At 52.3% G+C, this 18,962-nt stretch overlaps 1 protein-coding gene across 12 annotated transcripts in view; it reads right to left on the bottom strand.

Moving 5' to 3' along the window:
• The window catches only part of CUX1 (cut like homeobox 1), a 368,307-nt gene that overhangs the window by 44,484 nt on the left and 304,861 nt on the right, over window positions 1-18,962 (bottom strand). The gene's annotated exons all lie outside the window — the stretch shown is intronic.

Raw genomic sequence — 18,962 nt, 5'->3', positions numbered from 1 at the left:
CTTTCCGGGGGACGACGATTCACGGACCGACACGTGCACACACACGCCACTGCGCTCTCGGGTCACGGAAAGCAGATTGGGCCCACGTGTTTGGCTAGGCACGGACAGATGCAATGGCAAATGGCCCCGTGGGAGACGCCACAAATCCTCACGCAGAGAGCATCACGTTGGAAAGGGAGTCATTTCTTTAGAAAGCTGTTTCCAGGAAGCCCTCCGCTCCAGCGGCCGGACCGGCACCACAGCGGCTAATGAACCAGAACCAAGCCCGTTTTGGTGGGAGCACCACAGAGACAGGCTCTAGAGCCCCTGGCAAGGTGGCCCGGCCCCTGGGTGCAGGAAGGACAGGTGGTTGCCTGTCCTTGATCATCTTGACAGAATAAGAAACGTTGTCAACAGAAAAGGATAGTACTTTTTTTGTTTGTTTTCCCCCAAATCACCAAATGGAGGCCTCTGACTAAAACAATACTTTTTTTTCGAGAGAGAGAGACACACAGAGCACGAGCAGGGGAGGGGCAAAGAGAGAGGGAGATACAGAATCCGAAGCAGCTCCGGGCTCTAGGCTGTCAGCACAGGGCCCGAATCGGGGCTCGAGCCCACAAACCAGGAGATCATGACCTGAGCCGAAGTCGGATGCTTCACCGACTGAGCCACCCAGGCGCCCCTAAACCAATACTTTTTTGAAGGAATAAGGCTTTCTTCCACTCCATGTAATTACAAGTAATTTAAAAAACAAAAAAAGGAAGAGTCCTGGGCTTGGCATTAAGATACGAACTTGGGGGTAGGGCTACCTCTGTTAGCCGGCTGTTTTAACATGAGTGGGATTCTCAACTTCTTGGAACATCCTGGTTTCCTCATCTGGAAAATGCAGACAGCGTTGTAGTGAGGAATGAACCTGCCACATGGTTGGTGCTAAGAAACAAACCCCAAGTTGGATTTTTTTTTTTTTTTTCTTTTCAAAGCAGTTATTAGGGGCATCGATCGGGCTGGCTCCTTTGGAAGAGTGCGTGACTCTTCATCTTGGAATTTTGAGTTCAAGCCCCACACTGGGTATAGAGATTACTTAGAAATAAAAGCTTTAGAAAAAAAAAAATAAAAGCAGTTATTAAATTGTATTGAAATACATTTGTTTACATAAAGGGAACCTACATTCAGTATAAATCTCCTCCTGATTACTGCTGTTTCTTCCACAGTTCCTGGTGGATACCATGGAGATAACATTCTGGCAAAGGTAAGACTGTAGGGGCATAAAGCAGATCAGGGTGGGGGGCAGGACTAGACTACAAAGGGGTCCCAGGGAATTCTGGGGGGGGGCGGGGATGATGGGATTCTTCTGTGTCTTGATTGCCAGAACTCACGGGACACTTCCATGAGCCAAGAGTGAATTCTGCTGTATGTAAATTACACTTTGGCACCAACTTGCTGGGGACAAAGTTCTGGAAAGAATGAGATGTCATTCCCTTCATTCTTTCACCCGCTCCATAATCTGCTGAGTCAGGCCACTGGGCATATGGTGGTCGCCTGGTCAGAGGTGGTCCTGCCCCCTTGGGGCTCATGCCTAGTGGGGAGACGGCCATTCGACAGAAGTACCTAAAGGGTAGTGGGGGTTCTGAGGTAGGACAGGGGGCAGTGGGCAGGCAGGGGACACTGATGTGGCATGAGGATCAGAGAGGTCCCCCGGGAGGGGGATGCCTCAGGTGCACTTCAGGCACGAGCAGGAGTTAGCCAGGTGAGTCGTGAGAGGCAGGGGTGGCAAGGGAGGTGTAGACTACTCCGGACATCTGGTGGGCTGAGGCACGAGTGAAATGTTGTGTAGCAAGAATATGAAGCAAAGAGAGGCCCCCTGAGGCTGGCCGGTGCAGGGGCTTTGAACTGGCCCCGATGTCTGCTGTAACCCTCACGCACTTGGGAGCCAGGGCAAGGTCTGTTAGAAAGTGGGCCTACCCTTCACCCCAGCAGTGCTTCTCTTCTGGGGACTCAGAGCGGCCACTAGGATGTGTATTGAGGCCTCATGTGGAAGAACACAAGACTGGGAACAGGGCCCGTCGCTGGGAGACCGGGTCTCCAGATTGTGGCATGCTGATACAACATACTGCGTGCTATGTAAGCAGCGGCGAGGACGTCAGGGCTGGGGCCACACATACCGGCACCCGGAGTATGCTGGGGGAGCCCACAAAGCAAGGGACAGAATGAAACAGAGCGTAACGTTTGTGTACGTTGAGGGCCCATACGTACTTTAAGTTTTGCATGGCTACGTAGATACGTAGAGGCGAGGATTTAAAATCACGCATGGAAACTGGGGCGCTTGGGTGGCTCAGTCGGTTGAGCGTCCGACTTCAGTTCAGGGTCATGATCTCACTATTTGTAGGTTCGAGACCCACATCAGGCTCTGTGCTGACAGCTCAGAGCCCGCTTCAGATTCTGTATCTCCCTCTCTCTCTGCCCCCACCTTCCCCGAGCATGCTCTGTCTCTGCCTCTCAAAGATGAATAAACATTAAAAAAATTTAAGGAATAAAATAAATAAAATCATGCACAGGAACGATAAACAGCAAATCCAGGAGGGGTGGCCTTCAAGGACCAATGAGATTAGGGAGAGGGATTCAACTCTATCTTTGAGGTTTTGTTTCTCTTACAAATAAAGGATTGGATGGTGGCCAAATGGTAAGGGTAAAGTTGGGTGTTGGAACATGGGTGCTTACTGCGTTATTCTGGGATTTTAAATATCACAGGCCTAATGTCAAAAAATAAGAAACCAATTCAGCTCCCTATTGCTTCAGAGGGGGAGAATGAACTTGAGAGCAGTGAGGCTGGGGCCTGGGGTCTTGTGGAGGCTGCAGTGCTGTAGGGGGAGAGCGGGTGCTGGCCCGCAAAGCAGACAGGCAGTGGGGTGGGGAGAAATATCTAGGTTCAAGACAGAAGGAGGGGATGATATGGGGAGTGGATGGAGGAAGAGGGAAGAAACAGGGGTGCTTTCCACGGTGGGGTCTGGGTACCTGGACAGAGTGCTATTCACTCTGGTGAGTGCCTTAACAGCAGGAGCCTTAACAGCAGGTGCCTTAACAGCAGGAGCACCTTGGGGTGGGGTGGGGTGGGAGTGAGACCATATTAAGAAGGCTTATGTTACCATCATTTGTATGAGCAGCTACCACTGAAGCTAACATCATTTCTCATGCACTCCCTGTGTGCCAGGCTCTGGGCTAAGGCTCACGAGAATGACCGACTGCACTCCTCGAAAGGACCAGAAGGGACATCCATGTTCCTCTTTTCACAGATATAAGACGTCACGTTCAGCGACACAGCTGGGAACCAGTCTGTATTCATAATAGGCCACCTATATAGTGGGGCCATGCCTGCACCCACGTGTCCTTTCGTGGCAGAAGAACCGGGCCTGCCTTCCAGGACACAGTTGCTCTGCGATCCGTGTCAACATGTGCGAGTCTCAGAAACATGGCGGTCAGGGCCAAAAAGCCAACCCACTACTGGGGTGAGGGAAGGGAACCAAAATGTAATTAGCAGCGAGAGAAGGGCGTTTACACCCGGCTGCATCAAATTCTCCTGATGGCCCCGCGATGGGAATATAAATCCTGCAACTCCAGGTAGGGAAACTGAGGCTCAGACTGGCAACATGAGTTGTCCAGACCACGTTGGATGGAGAAGGATCCGAACCAGATTGAGAGTAGAAACTCTCCACATTTCCACTGTCCTTTGTCTGGCAATTACGGAAGTATAAGCATAGGCATGCTTTCATTCATTCATTCATTCATTCATTCATTTGCTCGCTCGCTCGCTCAAGCATTCTGAAAGCACCCACTCTGTGTCATGCACTCCGCTGGCACTGGGGATAAGTGAGAATCAGACACCCATCTTGCTTTCAAGGCATCTATAGCCAGGAGGGCGGGGACAATTGGAAATGGGTCGTCTGCATATTTGAAAAGCCCAGCCACAGAGTTCACGTATCCAATTTTGACAGCAATAGTAAGGTGTTACATTAAAAAGTGATCCATGTGGATTAGGGTTTTTTTTTTTTTTTTTTCAGCGTTTATTTATTTTTGGGACAGAGAGAGACAGAGCATGAATGGGGGAGGGGCAGAGAGAGAGGGAGACACAGAATTGGAAACAGGCTCCAGGCTCTGAGCCATCAGCCCAGAGCCCGACGCGGGGCTCGAACTCACGGACCGCGAGATCGTGACCTGGCTGAAGTCGGACGCTTAACCGACTGCGCCACCCAGGCGCCCCATTTTTTTTTTTTTTTTTTTTTTTTTACTTTTTTGCAAGGCTTCGAATCTTACACAAGAGTAGCTTGTAAGATTACAAGAAAGATACAGAAAGCAGAGACAGTGACGCGAGCCCCTATGAAACACACGAGGCATTCAGGAACTATAAAAGGATTATGAAAAATATTATATTCCAAAAACAGCAGGCAAACAACAGCTGCCTTAAGTTTCCCATACAAGCCAACTGAAAATCCTCGCCCGCCATGATTTCCAGAAACAAATCTCTCTGCAGTTTATCCGATCCACTGTTTAAATTTCCATACCCAGCCCTCTATCTGCAGTAATAATAACCCAAATTCCATTTAGTGTTCATTTGAGCAGTCAGGATAAAGTCGTTTCTTATTATCTCCCCACTGTGTAAAAAACAGCTTGAAGGTAGGAAGTCAGCAAGCATTTTCACCAAAAAGTAATTATTGTAAGTGACATTTTTACTGCTGGCATGCCATAAGGCGAACTGTGCATTCAGAAGGACAAGTTGCTGAAACAAAATGACAGGGTACTCTGTGACATTCTGACAAGAACCCAAACATTATTTAACTGGTGGCCGGTCTGATGCACTACTTTTCATTATGTCCATAGTTTAGGCTTTGAGCCCCTGCCAAGCCAGGAAATTCCAAGTGACTACAAAGACAGACAAGTATGGAAAGATGGGAGAGCGGAGGGAGAAGGTGGGGGGGGGGGGGAGTGGTTGGCCAAATGGAGCCGGGGTGTAGTGTGGTTGTGGTCCGGCACGTGGAAATGTGAGCAAGAGGGAATCAAGGAGAAGATACAAGGGGGGTGTAGGGGAGAGGCAGAGAGTGGAAGACGGAGCCACGGGGGGACAGCAGCCTCGGCAGCTGCGGCCGCACAGTGGGGCGAGGACGTGCAGAAGGTTCTGGAGTGCCCGGTGCCGGCACCCTGGGTCCAGCGGGAGCTCTGGTGGCCTGGAAGGACCCTGTCCGGCTGCAGGCCCTCCCGGCTGGCGGTGCCGACAGCTTCCAAGGCCACAACAGCGTGACCACTGGTCTGCAACACTTCCCAGTGGAGTTCGGATGTGGGTTGTGTGACGGAGCCACTGCACCCGAGCCGAAGCGTGGGGACTCCTCACTTTCCTCCAAGAGACGCACCACCCCTCTGAACAGCAAGGCTCATTTGCCCTGCTGTGTTTAGCCAGAAATCGACCAGGCCTGCACCACACCTCTTAGGATGTCCCCAACACCACGCCCTGTCCCAGCGGCAGGGGGCGGTGTAGACGGGCTCCTCAGTCCCGATCCCTGCCTCCGGGGCTCACAGCAGATGCTCGTGGCCCCTCAGGACTACCGCTGACTTCTCCAGGCCAGCAGAAAACGTGGAGTTGTTTGTTTTGAGTATGAGCAGCCTTTTGATGGATTAGCACGGGCTTGAAACCAAATACACGGATACTTGAATAGATGTCAGAGCTTTCCACACGTGTCCTACCACGTCCCTGGACGTTTTCTACCGAGAAAGAACCGGAAGTAATCTAACCACATACTAACCACATCCATGCTACAAAACAGCCTTCTTTCTGAGGGCCGAGGCCTGCGTCTGATACCCCAGGGGAGTAAGTAAAGGGCCCTCCCCAGACCCCATTCCCGAGGGTCTCCCCCACCCACAGGAAGGTCCATTCCCAAACAGGTGGTGGCATCGAGCATCAGCACACAACGTCCCCTCCTTGGGCTGGCAACACGCTTCGGCTCCAAGCCAACCTTGCCTTATATCGCTGAAACTCCCAGCAAACCTGCCAAATCATTTGTTTTTTTCCAATGGCAGAAAGGAGTAACCGGAGGAAGGTTTGGGGCAGGAACCCCCGGGGAGGACCCTCTGCTGTCCTCCCTGGGAGGACCCAGGAAAGTGTCTCCGCCGGTCCTGGTTTCTTCTGTAATAGGGAACATCCGTGCTTTCTCTCCCACAAACCCGGATCCTACTGGGTCGCGCTGGCCAGGATAGAAGCGAGGGTGGGAAAAGACAGCAGCCCCAGCACGCAGCGGGTACTGAGCTGCGTGTGTGAACAGAACATTTCTAATGCCTGCCTAAGGAACTCTTACAGTGACATTAAAGCCCAAATCCTTTACTTGTTAACTGAGAAAACTAAAACAACTAAAATAAAATAAAAGCAAGGTTGTTTAACTTGAGCCATGTAGAGCTTACCTCCCCAAACTTGACTTCTAGGCCACTTGAAGAGCGGGCCTGGGCTTTCCATTCAATGAGGGGGCCCTCTAAGTGCCAGGCAGGGCGCTAGGGGACGGGGGCACGGTCATGAGCCAGGAAGACTTCATTAAGCAAGTCACGGTCACAAAGACCCTGAGACGAGGGCAGGACGGGGACGCCTGGGGGCACCGTGACCCCGAAACTGAGGCTGGGTGGGTGTGGAGGAGAGGCCGCGGTATGCCAAGGCCTGGGTGGAGAGGAGATGGGCGCCGGGTCACACACTAAGAAGGTGGGACCCTAGGGAAGGGCGTGAAGCAGGGAAGGGAGTGTCCCAGCCGGAAGTGCCATCTGGGACGATGGCTCTGAGGCTTGGGCCAGGGTGGGGACTGAGGGAATGGAAAGAAAAAAATTCTGCGAGACACTTAGGAAACAGAAACTGTGTGTGTGTGTGCATGTGTGCATCTGTGCGCACACACACGAGTGTGTGTCTGGGAGGGTGCGTAAGAGGGAGAGAAGGACCGAGAAGGGCTGCCAGGGTTTGGCTCAGATGACCAGGGTTACAGGCTTGCTGTTCACCGAAAGGAGCAGTCCTGGGGAGACAAGGGTGAGTTCAAGGTTGGATGCATTTCACTGGAGGTGGCCCTGAGTTCTTGGGTCTGGTGGTGGCGGTCCACCTGCGGTGGGAGGAGATGGGAGGCAGACGGTCGGTCGCTGCACACGCAGGTGCGGGAGATGCTAGCCTCTGTGACCGCTGCCTCGCGGTCACCCAGAGACCCGCGGATGTTCGGCTCCTCCCGTCCGACACCGTCTTGTGCAACGCAGTGCCTGCCTCATTCTCCAGACTGTTTTTCACTCTCTTTTCTCCCCACACTGGGGAAGCACACGGGGGAGAGACGTTCTCAGCAACCCTGGGCTGACCCAGCTGTGGCAGAGCCAGGGCGGGCTCGGCGGAAAATTCGGGGCACCTGTCTGCCCTCTCCCAGGGATCCTCGTATTTGTGGTGCACGTTGTACAAGCTCTTGAGGAAACACGCACATCAAAAGCAGAGCTTGGGAATTCAGCGTTCATTTAATTCAGTTCAAAATTAAAAACCCTTCTTAAATCACGATTCGCCTTTCGCAGTGAACTCGGTCTGGCGGAAGTTTGCACTGGGCGACACGGTTGGCCCTGCTTCGGAGCTCGGTGATCTCCCGGCTTCCAGCTTTTCTGCAGATCTATACTGATTTAGAAATAATGCTTTCAAATTACCTTCAATAACCTTATTACCGAACCAGCTGTGTGTATGAACACTTATCAATGCGTCCCTGTGCATTAAGAGAAAATGTATGTCATACAAACAGTCTAAATATATATTACTGAGATGGGAAAAAACAAACCCTCTAGTTAAATTGCTTTGCTGTAATCAAAGATTAATCACTGAGCGCGTGTGAGTGTGTGTGCCCGCGTCCTCGCTTTTTCTCCAGGGTTCCGTTTCTGGCTTTGGGCAAACCTGTCCATCCTTCACCGATATTCATATTCTCCGGCAGACCGGTCACACCGCTGTTCCGAGGGTGGAATTAGTTTTCCCGGATTTCTGAGAGTTGGAGGTGGTTTTGGATATTGGTTTATTTCTGCGCCTTCTAGGCCTGCAGCTCAGAAACCCTCCTGTCCCCAGGCACATGGTGGACAGCAGGCTTCGAAGCGTCCATATGTGCAGAGGCGCTAAGCGCCTGCCCCGAGAGCAGCCTGTCCCTGCTCAGTAACACTGCCAGGCAGCCTGGCATGTGGGTAATGATGTTTGGGCTGTGACGGAATGTTCCTCAGAGGATCCAGGGCCGATGGCAGGCGCCAAATGTGACGGTGTGGTGGGCCGGGACCCGGCTTTCCAACAGCACGCAGGTAGGTGAATGGGTCTGGCCCCACACGGGCACCGGGCCGTGCCGAGCAGAACCAGTAACGTCTCGTCGTACACGATGGTATTAGAAAAGCTATTAAGGTACGTTATTTTACACATCCTCCTAATCTCTCCATACTGCTTTACTTAATTTGTGATGAAATTGTTGAGAAAGGGTACTTAATGTAGGACAGTCAGTAAAAGTAATTTATCATCTTCCCGCTTCGGTGCTCACGTTATCAGCGAACTCATTTTCTGCATGCATCATGCAATCAGCCTATTATTTGCATATTAATCAGGCAGTGGACCATGAAAGAACTGTATCCCAGCCAAACGCCGCACTATCTCAGGAGAAACACTCCGTAATTATCATACATCAGTGTTATGATGTGGTAATTGATTATAACATCTTTCTGCTGCCCCTGGGGAGCCCCTCTGCTCACCCAGCTCCAGGCACTCTGGACAGATTGTTCTTTTCCTCCCCAAAACCGAGTCACCGCTGCTGTTTTCGCCGACTGCTATTTCCGTGGAGTATCGATTCTCTCTTCCAATTTTGGGAGGTATTTAAACCACGTGGAACGCAACTGACCGTAACTCATGGACGAGCAGGTCTAGCCACGAGGAAGGCACGTCCCTCTGGACTCCGTGTTCTCTCTCTCTCTCTCTGTCTCTCTCTTTCTCCTCCCTCAGCTTTTGGCTTTGGAGGTGCTGCTGAAGCTTCCAAGGAAGTTTCCTTATCAGACAAAATGCCCCAACTTCAGTCCCTCCTTGTTGCAAAGTTGGTACAAAGGCAGTTCGGCTGCTTTATTTAAGTGCCAAATGACAGACTAATTTTGGTCCTCTCATAAAGGACAAACCCAACATCTGCCAATTCAGACTCAGACTATATTTGGGAATCCAGTTCCAAAGGGAAGAGCAAAACACAAAATCAAGATGAAGCTGGTGATGGAGCCTCCTGGTTCGCTCTGTATCGGAGCTCCCCCCTCCCCGCCTCGTGCAGACCCTGAGCGTGGCCCAGGGGCCAGTCGTAAGGGGCTGGGGCTCGGTCCCTGGCTGGCTCAGGGCTCCCAGCAGGGAGAGGGCCAGACAGCTGAAGGGCAGGGCTATCCTTCAGGAAGGGAAAGGGCCCTGCACCACTGTGTGTATTTTCCGTGCATGTAGACGGGAAGGGTTTCAAAGCAGCACCGACCTGTATCCCCGGCTGGATGGATTATATACGTTCCATTGCAAACTGCATAAAGTCGGGTCCGGCTCTGCCACTGATTTGTCGCTGGCTTCTCTCCTCTTCTCCTGCCCAACTCCTGGCTGAAATACAAGGGACGCGTCCCGGGGTAAAGGAGGGATCTGCTTTTCCTATTGTTTCTTTAGTCTTGGATCTGCTTTTCTGTATTTATTCAAATTTATAATTTGGATCCAGTTTTGTTTCTGGTTTTGAAATGTGGCCTTGGCTTCTCTCTGAGCATGTCGTTCCAGGCACCAACCCTTTACCCATGGGGGGGGGGTGGGGGACAGAGCCCTCGGGGCTGAGTGACAGCTCGCCTGGGCCCAGCTCCATGGCAGTAGGGCCGCTGGCCTCAGGACCACGGTCGCTTTTTCCATCTTCTTGACTGAGGGCAAATCACCGCTCATCTCTGAGCCTTGGTTTTCTCCATCCGTAGGATGGGGGAAATCACTTCCTCTTACTGATGGAGGATTAAAGGTATCAGCTCTGTGCAGGGCACATAAAAGATACAAATACGCGAGTTTTCTCCTTTCAGGCCTGAAAATCACCTGAGGATAGATACGCGTGTCAGCTCCTTCGTCTTTCCCTGGAACCAAACCACTGAAAGCCCAAGTCCTCACTTGCTCCTACGACCTACTTTCGCTTCTTGCACCGAATGCCCAACGTACTGTAAATTCTGATTTCCGAAGAAAGCCTAAAGGGGAGAGAAGGGAGACGTGTCCAGAGGCCTGTGACGAGTCTCTGCAAGGGCTTTCTCTCAAAGGCGATTTAGGCGGTGCCCGCACGGAGGTCCAGGCAGAGTAACCAAGGGAACCTGAGTGGGATGGCACGGCTCACCCGTGCCGACGGTCGGTCACCCCTATATCCCGGCAGGGTGGCCGGGTTCCACGCCGCTCGGCCCCAGATGGCATGGGTGATAGAACCTGCAGCCTTTACTCTGGAAGCTCAGGATTTGGGGCCAACTTTACAGGATGGTAGACGGGCAGGCAGCTTCCAAAGACCGATGGCATTTCCGAGAAGCCGGGAGTCTGGAGAGCTGCACGCAGCTTCCCCTGCAGCGGACCCTGGCGGCCGGCTTCCACCCAGCGATGTTCGCGCCTGACGAGCTCCACCCCAGGAGCGAGCGGCTGGACTGCCTTCCTGTTTGAAAGCGGGAGGCCTGACGTTCTGTGTGTGCACATGTATCATTCACGTATACGCGGGGCAACATGTAACGCAAGTGTAGCAGCAGAAGTAAATGTTCCAACGGCGGCCCCTGTTCTTTTTATTTCCTTTTAAACAGAGTTTGAATCTTTTTTAAGTTTATGTATTTTGAGAGAGAGAGAAAGAGAGAGAGAGACAGCATGAGTGGGGGAGGGGCAGAGAGAGAGAGAGAGAGAGAGAGAGAGAGAGAGAGAGAGAGAGAGAATATCCCAAGCAGGCTCCACACTGTCGGCGCAGAGCCCAATGCGGGGCTTGAACTCGCGAACCGTGAGATCGTGGTCCGAGCCAGTATCAAAAGTCGGTCGCTGAACCGAATGAGCCACCCAGGTGCTTCCAGCGGGCCCGGTTCTGAAAGGCTTTTGTACACAAAGTCATTTAAAGCTCCCAACAGCCTGGGAGACAGGTCCCGTATTTGCCCCATTTTACAGAAGAAGAATCTGAGACAGAGAAGTCGGGGCACTTGCCCAAGGCCGCACCGTCGCTCGGCGGCGGAGGCCGGACGAGCCCTCGGCAGTCGGCTGAGCCCACTGCGCACACGGCCGCTGACACGCACTCAAGGCTGGTCACTGCAGGGCAGTTGCTTAGGTTTTGCTGTTGAAATCAATGGAAATATTTCTCACCAGTGACTGGTTAAATAAGATACCGTATATCCAGATACGGGACTTCCCTATAGCTGTAAAAAGAGGAGAAGATTCTTTGCATACTGGGCTAACAAGTACCTGCTACATATTGCTGCTTGAGGAGAGCAAGACACGGCACCTGGACGCCTGCGGGCTTCCTTCTGTGCAGAACAGTATCTAGTTACAGGGACTGTCTGCAGGAAACGGGATAGGACGGTCTCCGGGGAGGGCGGCTGGAAGACGGGGGTTTTGGGAGGGTGCGCAACTCGTTATTTTTCTCAATTAAATGTTCACTTATTTTTTTTTGAAACATTTTGTTTTTAAATTCTTTTTAACGTTCATCTATCTTTGAGAGACAGAGCACGAGCACGGGAGGAGCAGAGAGAGAGGGAGACACGGAATCCCAAGCAGGCTCCAGGCTCTGAGCCTGGGCTGACAATTTTTGAAAGACCAGCACAGAACCCAACACGGGGCTCGAACCCACGAACCACGAGATCATGACCCGAGCCAAAGTCCGACGCTCAACTGACTGAGCCACCAAGGTGCCCCAATGTTCACTTATTTCTCAGACAGAGTGTGTGTGAGCACAGGAGAAACAGAGAGAGTGACATGGGGCCTGAACTCAAGAACCATGAGAGCACGACCAGAGCCGAAGTCAGACGCTTCACCAGCGGAGATCAACTCATTTTTAAAAAAGGGGTGTAAACTCTTTGAAAGCTTGCATTTTATAATCATGGTGTACACTTCATTTATTCAAGAAAACCCCACAAGTCATAATTTTTTAACAAAGTCAAATCTCTTACCCTGAGTTGCTCTCTCTCTGTCTCTTTTTTGGAGAGGTAATGGTGGCAAATCCCACTCTAGGAACAGAGACTTTGGGGGCTGATTTACAAAGGAGCAGTCTTTCCCAGGAACGGTGAGGCCGACGTCTGCTGCCTGAGAGCGAACCCCATGCGGGGCCTGCAGGTACAGTGTGCTCCGGGTGAAGGCAGGCGGGGCCGGGCCTCCACTCTCCCCCTGCCCTCCTACATTAACATTGCAGTGGGGGCTGCTTCGGGGTCACACGGCCAGACCCCCGTGGTGAATTCCCACAAAGCGGCGAGTGCACACGCACTAGGGGGAGCTGACAACAAGTCCCATCTCGAGGGGGCTCAAGAGAGGGCCCCTCCTGTCCTGTGGCGTGGCCGAGGCCCCTCCTGCGTTTGCTGTGCCCGGCCTGCATCTCATCATTCTTGAAGGGTTAGCTCTAGAATGCCCAAACCCCTTGTCACCTGAGCTCAGCTGAGATAAGGCTGACAATTTTTGAAAGACATTAATTAGAAGGCAATTCACAGAGCACAGTTTCCTAGACCGTCTGGGCTGGCCCAGGGGATATCTCGCTCTTGGCAGAGCAAGTTACTCCACTGCACCCAAGGTGAGGAAGGAACTTTCTAGGCCCTGGTGGGACATTCCCTAAGCCCCGCCTCAGCTGAGGGCCCCATCACAGCCTCCTCAGCCTACCCTGTTTGAACAAGGCCCTTCCCCGTACGGGGCCAAATGACCGTTGGGCTTCGGGCCATCATCGTCCACCTCCTCTCCCTCTCTGCCTCTGAGCCCCCTAAGCCTATCCTGTGGCCCTGGACGATTTCTTCTTGAACCATTCCCCCCCCCCCCCCGCCTGCGCATATTCGGCCACTGCTAATGCCATCTCAGTGCCCTGCATACTGGAGGCTATGCCGCTGGCCGAGTCTCAACCCCTCACCTGCCCCTCCCACGGTCCAGGGGCGGGAAGTTCTTTCCTGCTTATCTCCTGGCTCCCTGTGGTCCAGCGGCTCAGCTCTGAGGTCAGGAGTTTCTTCCCTCCATCCTCTGATCTTTTCGGACGGGGTGGGTGAGAACTCAGGAGGGCCGTGCCACCGATCACGGGCCTCAGCCCCCCTCCTCTCAAGAAAGAGCCACCGGGGGGGGGGGGTAGTGGTGAGGAGAAGCACTTTGGTAGGAGAGGCAGCAGGTACACATCGCAGGCCCAACGCCACTGGGGAAGGGGCGGGGCAGGTCGCCAAGGTCCCCCTGAAAGAGCACGGAGCCTCCCTTCTGTCCCACCGTCCACACTTTCTCCTCCTCCTCCTCCTCCTCCTCCTCCTCGTTCTTCTTCTTCTTCTTTTTTTAAGTTTATTTATTTATTTTGAGAGACAGAGAGAGTGAGTAGGTGAGGGGCAGAGAGAGAGGGAGAGAGAGAGAGAGAGAGAGAGAGAATCCCAAGCAGGCCCTGCACTGTCAGCAAAAGGAGCTCGATGCGGAGCTTGAACTCATGAACCATGAGATCATGACCTGAGACAAAGCCAAGAGTCGGATGTTTAACTGACTGAGCCCCCCAGGCGCCCGCACACTTTTCTTCTTACCACACAAGCCTCAAGGCAGCCCAGCCAACGGTAGACTACACATAGGAAAGACCAAACGCTCCCAGGATCTACTTTTCTACTGTCGTTTTAAAAGGAAAACAAACCAAAAAAAAGCCCTCTGCGTCAGGGGCTTCTCACCCTTTTCAAAGGTTCTGCACGTGCCATGTGCTTCCCTGTCTATGAACTTTGTACCTGCAATGTTCTCCTCCCTGACCCCTTAGCCCTTTACGGCCCGGTCCCTCCGTGGGGCTCCCTCAGCGTCGCGGGGCCTGCACCCACACATACCGACAATAGGAAGGCAGGCCGTGTCTGAATCCAGAAACCCGTCTTTTCTGACCTTAGAACAGTTATTCCTATATCACGGTGTTCTTGATATAACAAAGCATCCGAACGCAGGTTGCAACCAAGAAAGAAAGGCACGCATGGCACACTGAGTTCTCCTGGCCACACTGCGTCGATGAGTGGGTGCACAAGGCCGAGCCCCGAGCCAAATGATCAGCAGCGGCCCACCCTCTGCTCAGGGAAGGGCACTCTCTAGTTCATAGGTGGCTTTCCAGAATCCTCTTTTGTTTTCGAGCTGTTCTCTGTGGCCAGGTATAAATCAGTTATATACAAATCTTTTCGGGGGTTAGAAAAATTCTTCTCAGAGAGAACTGACAGTTACGATCACTGATTTATTTCGATGGAAGAGAAAGAAAAAAAAATCAAATCAAATCTAGTCTAAGGCACTAAACTCAGGCACTAAAACTGACAAGTTTTAGATACTGCCATGGAATTTTCCGGCGGTCCCTATTAACAAGCTATCCAAATGCCTGCCCGAGAATCCCACTGCTGAGTTCAAAGCACTAAAACCCCGGACAGATTTTCCTGGTCATCTCATGGGCACCAAGCAAGAGTCATTCTGCGTATTACACAGGAATGTTGGCCCGTCCCTAACCGGGGGCTGTGGCCACGGGTCTCTCCTGGGTGTGTGAGGCCACCCACGTTCAAGACACCGTGGCAGCTGTCTCCTCAGGAGGCAGCTGCCGCTCTGCTGACTGACAACAGTCAGCCATGGGATTCTCCACGGGTGCAGAGGACCTGGAACCCACCGCTCCTGACTCACATGCTGGGAAAAAACTGGATGTTGCAGAATTAATCCGAGGAGACTGGGGCATGCTTTGGCTTATGCAGTTTGCAATAATCCATCTGAAGGGTGGTGTGGAAGCTTATTAACTGCAGTAACAAAATGCTTTCGTGTTCAAAAGTTACGCTCTGTAATGTAATGACTAACATCGCATCCAGGAAAATCTGTTCCTTTCCCTTTTTTTTCCCTCCCCCTTTTAGATCGTCTCTTGTCTCCTTCCTTCCCTTGGGGCAAAGAGATTAATCACACCAAGGAACTGTGAATATAAAATGAGCTGTAGGGAACGAAAATGGAAAAAAAAAAAAAAAACACAAAAAACCCCAGCGGTTTACCAGATCGTATCTGCCTACCGATCTATGTACCTACCTACCTACCTACACACGTGCCCTCACACAACCCCCTTCCGTGCATCTTGAGGTTTTCTTCCTTTTAAAAGAAAGCCTGCTACCTGATCAGCAAGGACTGGAGGCCACGCTCAGGGAAAACAACCCTTACGGGGCCCCTCCCTTCGTCCGTAAGTGCTTTCTTTTGCTTCCCCAGAGCATGGCGATCGCTAAGCAGCGAGGTCAGCTGATGCCTGGTACCTGGGACGGAAGACCGACAACAGGAAGAAGCAGAGAACCAATCCCCAAAGGACTATCTCCCAATAAGTTTGCCGTATTAGGTCAAACACGACCCCGTGCAGAACCACCGGCTCGCCTCCCCCAAGGCACTGGGAACTCCGAAAGAAGCCAACTCAAAAATGTTTGTAGGGAACTAGACTGCCTGGAAACCTCAACGAGTACCTGATTGGAAGTTCTGGCCTTTAAAAACCTATCTATCTATCTACCTATCTATCTATCTATTAAAAGTTAACTCATGTGATCAACACGGGACCCTCTGCTCGCTCTATCTATCTATCTATCTATCTATCTATCTATCTATTAAAAGTTAACTCATGTGATCAACACGGGACCCTCTGCTCTCCTAACTCTTCATCAAGGCCCCAACAGCTTCCAAGAAAAAGCGCAGACCGCCAGCAGAAAATGGCATTGACCCTCCTGACTGCCCGAGGCCATCACCCCAATGCTCAGATCATCAAAGGAACATTCAGGAACGGTTCCGTTCAAGAAGAGGAAGGGGCGATGCAATTAAAAGTTCGGTCTCTCTCTCTCTCTCTCTCTCTCTCTCTCCTCGTAAAGCTTATCAGCAAGCTTGATGTGCACATCATTAAGGAAAACGGAGACCCCGAGGGGCAGCAGCGCCTGGCACAGAGAGGCAGGCAGGGAGCCTTTAGTGAGGCAAGCAGACTCCTGTGTCAGCAGCTTGCTGTTCAGATGAGTGAGGCCACTTCACTCCCGGGCATCTTATTGCCATGGTAACTGAGCACAGAGTCCTGCGCTGGGCCCACGCATTCTCTGCCGGGCGACTGTAGTCTCTCACTGCTGGGCCGTGGACAGAAGGCCGGGCTTCCGAAGCCCTTCCACACCCGGGAGGCTACTCTGGCCACCAGGCCGGCCCAGGGCCCGGGCTGCTCAGACGCCGAGTGTTTCTCTCCCCAGCATCCAGGAACCAACCAACCTAGGCTTGGAATTACCTTCCCACAGCCATCTGTTTCTACCACGCTGAGACACCTCTGGCACGGGCCTCGTGGAGTCACTGCCAAGGACAGCACCTTTCTGGGCCTGGGGGCCTTGGGGAAGGAGTCCGTGGTAGCCGCGGTGAGAACAGAGAACTCGAATCCTGGGGAAATCCTGGAACCGGAGGCTTTGCTAACGTGCCTCTGGGGCAGCACGGCTTCACTGGAGGCTTCCTCACAGACGCTCATTTTCTACTCTGTCGAGGAAGATTCTGGCGTCCCCTCTGGGCATCCATCCCAATGATACAGAGATACTCATCATTACAAAATAATTCTCTTTTTCAAATCTAAATCCCACAAAGTGAAAAGCTCTGCTACTTTGACTTTTAGAAGTACTCCTGAAAAGAGACCACTGGTAGTAAAGAAGTTTCACGTGAGAAAAACTACCACCCACAATCCTGCCGCAGTGATCATCTTTCTTTGAACGTCGACGAGCGCTTTTTCTCGTCTTTGCGATCCAGAGAAACGTTTTTGCTTAGCGACTGTCATATTAAAAAATTTGTACTTTCCTACAATGTAGGAAATATTTTTCCATCTTTTCCCCCACAATCCCCACAATGAGTGTTTCTACTGACGATTTCCCTATTGCTGACTGCCCATGGGTGCGATGGGCAAGCGGTCTATAATCCGTCGTCTCCTGTTTTGCCGGGATGACACAAGGAGAGGCCCGCCTGCCACCTCTTCACAGAAACTGCTGGAAAGTTCTTTGGTGCTCATTTTGATCCAGAGGCTCCCTGCCTCCGCCAATCTGCAGACTCTCCAAGAGTCTTACACATCGCTTTATTTTATAAAGCAATTTGACATCTTATTACAAATACCACTTACGTCCCTCTGAGGGGCCCAGCGTGGTTTCCCTATGTCGGAAATGTGAAAACGGACCTTCCAGCACAACAGCAAATACCTGCCATACGATAAAGAGCGAGAGGCCATTCTTCAAGGATGTGTTCGCACATGGAGAAGATTTTGGCATCGATCATGACTGACTAGGAGCTGCGGGAGAGCTCCTGTTTTCTTTAGGAACAAGTGATTTAAAAAAAAATTTTTTTTTAATGTTTTTGAGAGAGAGAGAGAGAGAGAGAGAGAGAGAGAGAGAATGAACACGGGAAGAAGAGAGAGAAGGAGACACAGAATCTGAAGCAGGCTCCAGGCTCTGAGCTGTCAGCACAGAGCCAGACACGGGGCTTGAACTCATGAACCCTGAGATCACGACCTGAGCCGAAGGCAGAGGCTTAACCGACTAAGCCACCCAGGAGCCCCAGGAACAAGTGATTTTGATCTAAAATACGTTTGTCACGATCTGCCAAGTGTAGTCCTAACTCTGTTAGGCAGCAAATACTCTTGGAGAGTTTAAGGGGAGGCCAACTTTCCGCTGGGGCAAGAGGCGAGGCGAATTTTCCATGCAAACGTCTGTGAAGCTCTGGCACAAACAAGTCTGTGCATTATTTGCCCTGATGTATCTGGGACGCGAGCCGGCACTCCGTGAAGTTCTCTGGGACTCGCTACTTCAGTTGACCTACCCAGACATGAGGGGGGGAAGGAAGTACATGTGGTCCCTCTTCAGGTGGACAAACCACTCCATTCAGAGGTCTGGCCAAGAAGACCAATGATTTGGGTAAGACACCGACTTCCACCCCCCGTTTTGGTCAAAATCAAAGGGAAGCACCCAAAATGCAAACTCAACCAGGCCCTTTGCGGCCGACGCCCCGCTCGGGGCGCATCGGTGTGCGGCTCGGTGTCTCTTAGGCCGCTGCCCAGCTGTTCCGTGTGCTACGCACGTTTTCCCTCATAAAACTTGCAGCAGGCTGGCGGGCTTCGTGCCCCTCCCTTAGCTCTGAGTTTTCAATGAATCGATGGGATATGGAGGCTAATCCGTGTGTTTAGAAAAATAAAAGCGAACAGAGGAGCAGCTCAAGACACTGGCTGTTCCCGGAAGCCGGGCAAGCAAGGCTCCGAGCTCACCGAAGCACAGGGTGGATGTGTGACGACGGCCAGGAGCACGGTGCCGCCGCAAGGGGTCCACAGAGCAGAAACACCAGCTCAAAGGCCCCGGGGCTCCACATGCCAACCGGAAGGCGCCAGGTGTCTCGGCCGGCCAGCACTGCAGGCCTTCCTCCCTCCAGCCACCTCTAGGCTGGATTCCCACCCTCAGCCCTTACTGGCTTCCTTCGTCCCCATCCTTCTTGCTTGAAGGTGGCCCCAAGGTCTTCTGGATGGACTCAACTTCTGCCTGCCCGTGACCCTGCCGGGAGAGGTCCAGTCCCCTCCTGTTAGAATGGAAGCGCCCGCGAGTGCAGAATCCATCTCTGACTTGGACCCCAGCCCCCGGTCCTGAGCACCTAGAAGCCACAGGCCGATGAAAGAATTTGGTGGCGAGCAGGAAAATGCCGGAGGAAACCCTCACGCAGCTGCTAACTCTCCCTGTGTCCATTAGAAACCAGGACCACGAGGAATCCAGTGTGCCAGCCGCATATGGTGTTTTCGGCTCACCGAATCCAGAAC

The sequence above is a fragment of the Lynx rufus genome, unplaced genomic scaffold, assembly GCF_022079265.1.
Source record: "Lynx rufus isolate CCGP_SWC_20201006 ecotype Redwood Valley unplaced genomic scaffold, mLynRuf1.p SCAF_27, whole genome shotgun sequence".
In the NCBI taxonomy this organism is placed as follows: domain Eukaryota; kingdom Metazoa; phylum Chordata; class Mammalia; order Carnivora; family Felidae; genus Lynx; species Lynx rufus.
The sequence above is the reverse complement of the archived record's forward strand: the minus strand, read 5'-3'. Positions and strand labels throughout refer to the sequence as shown.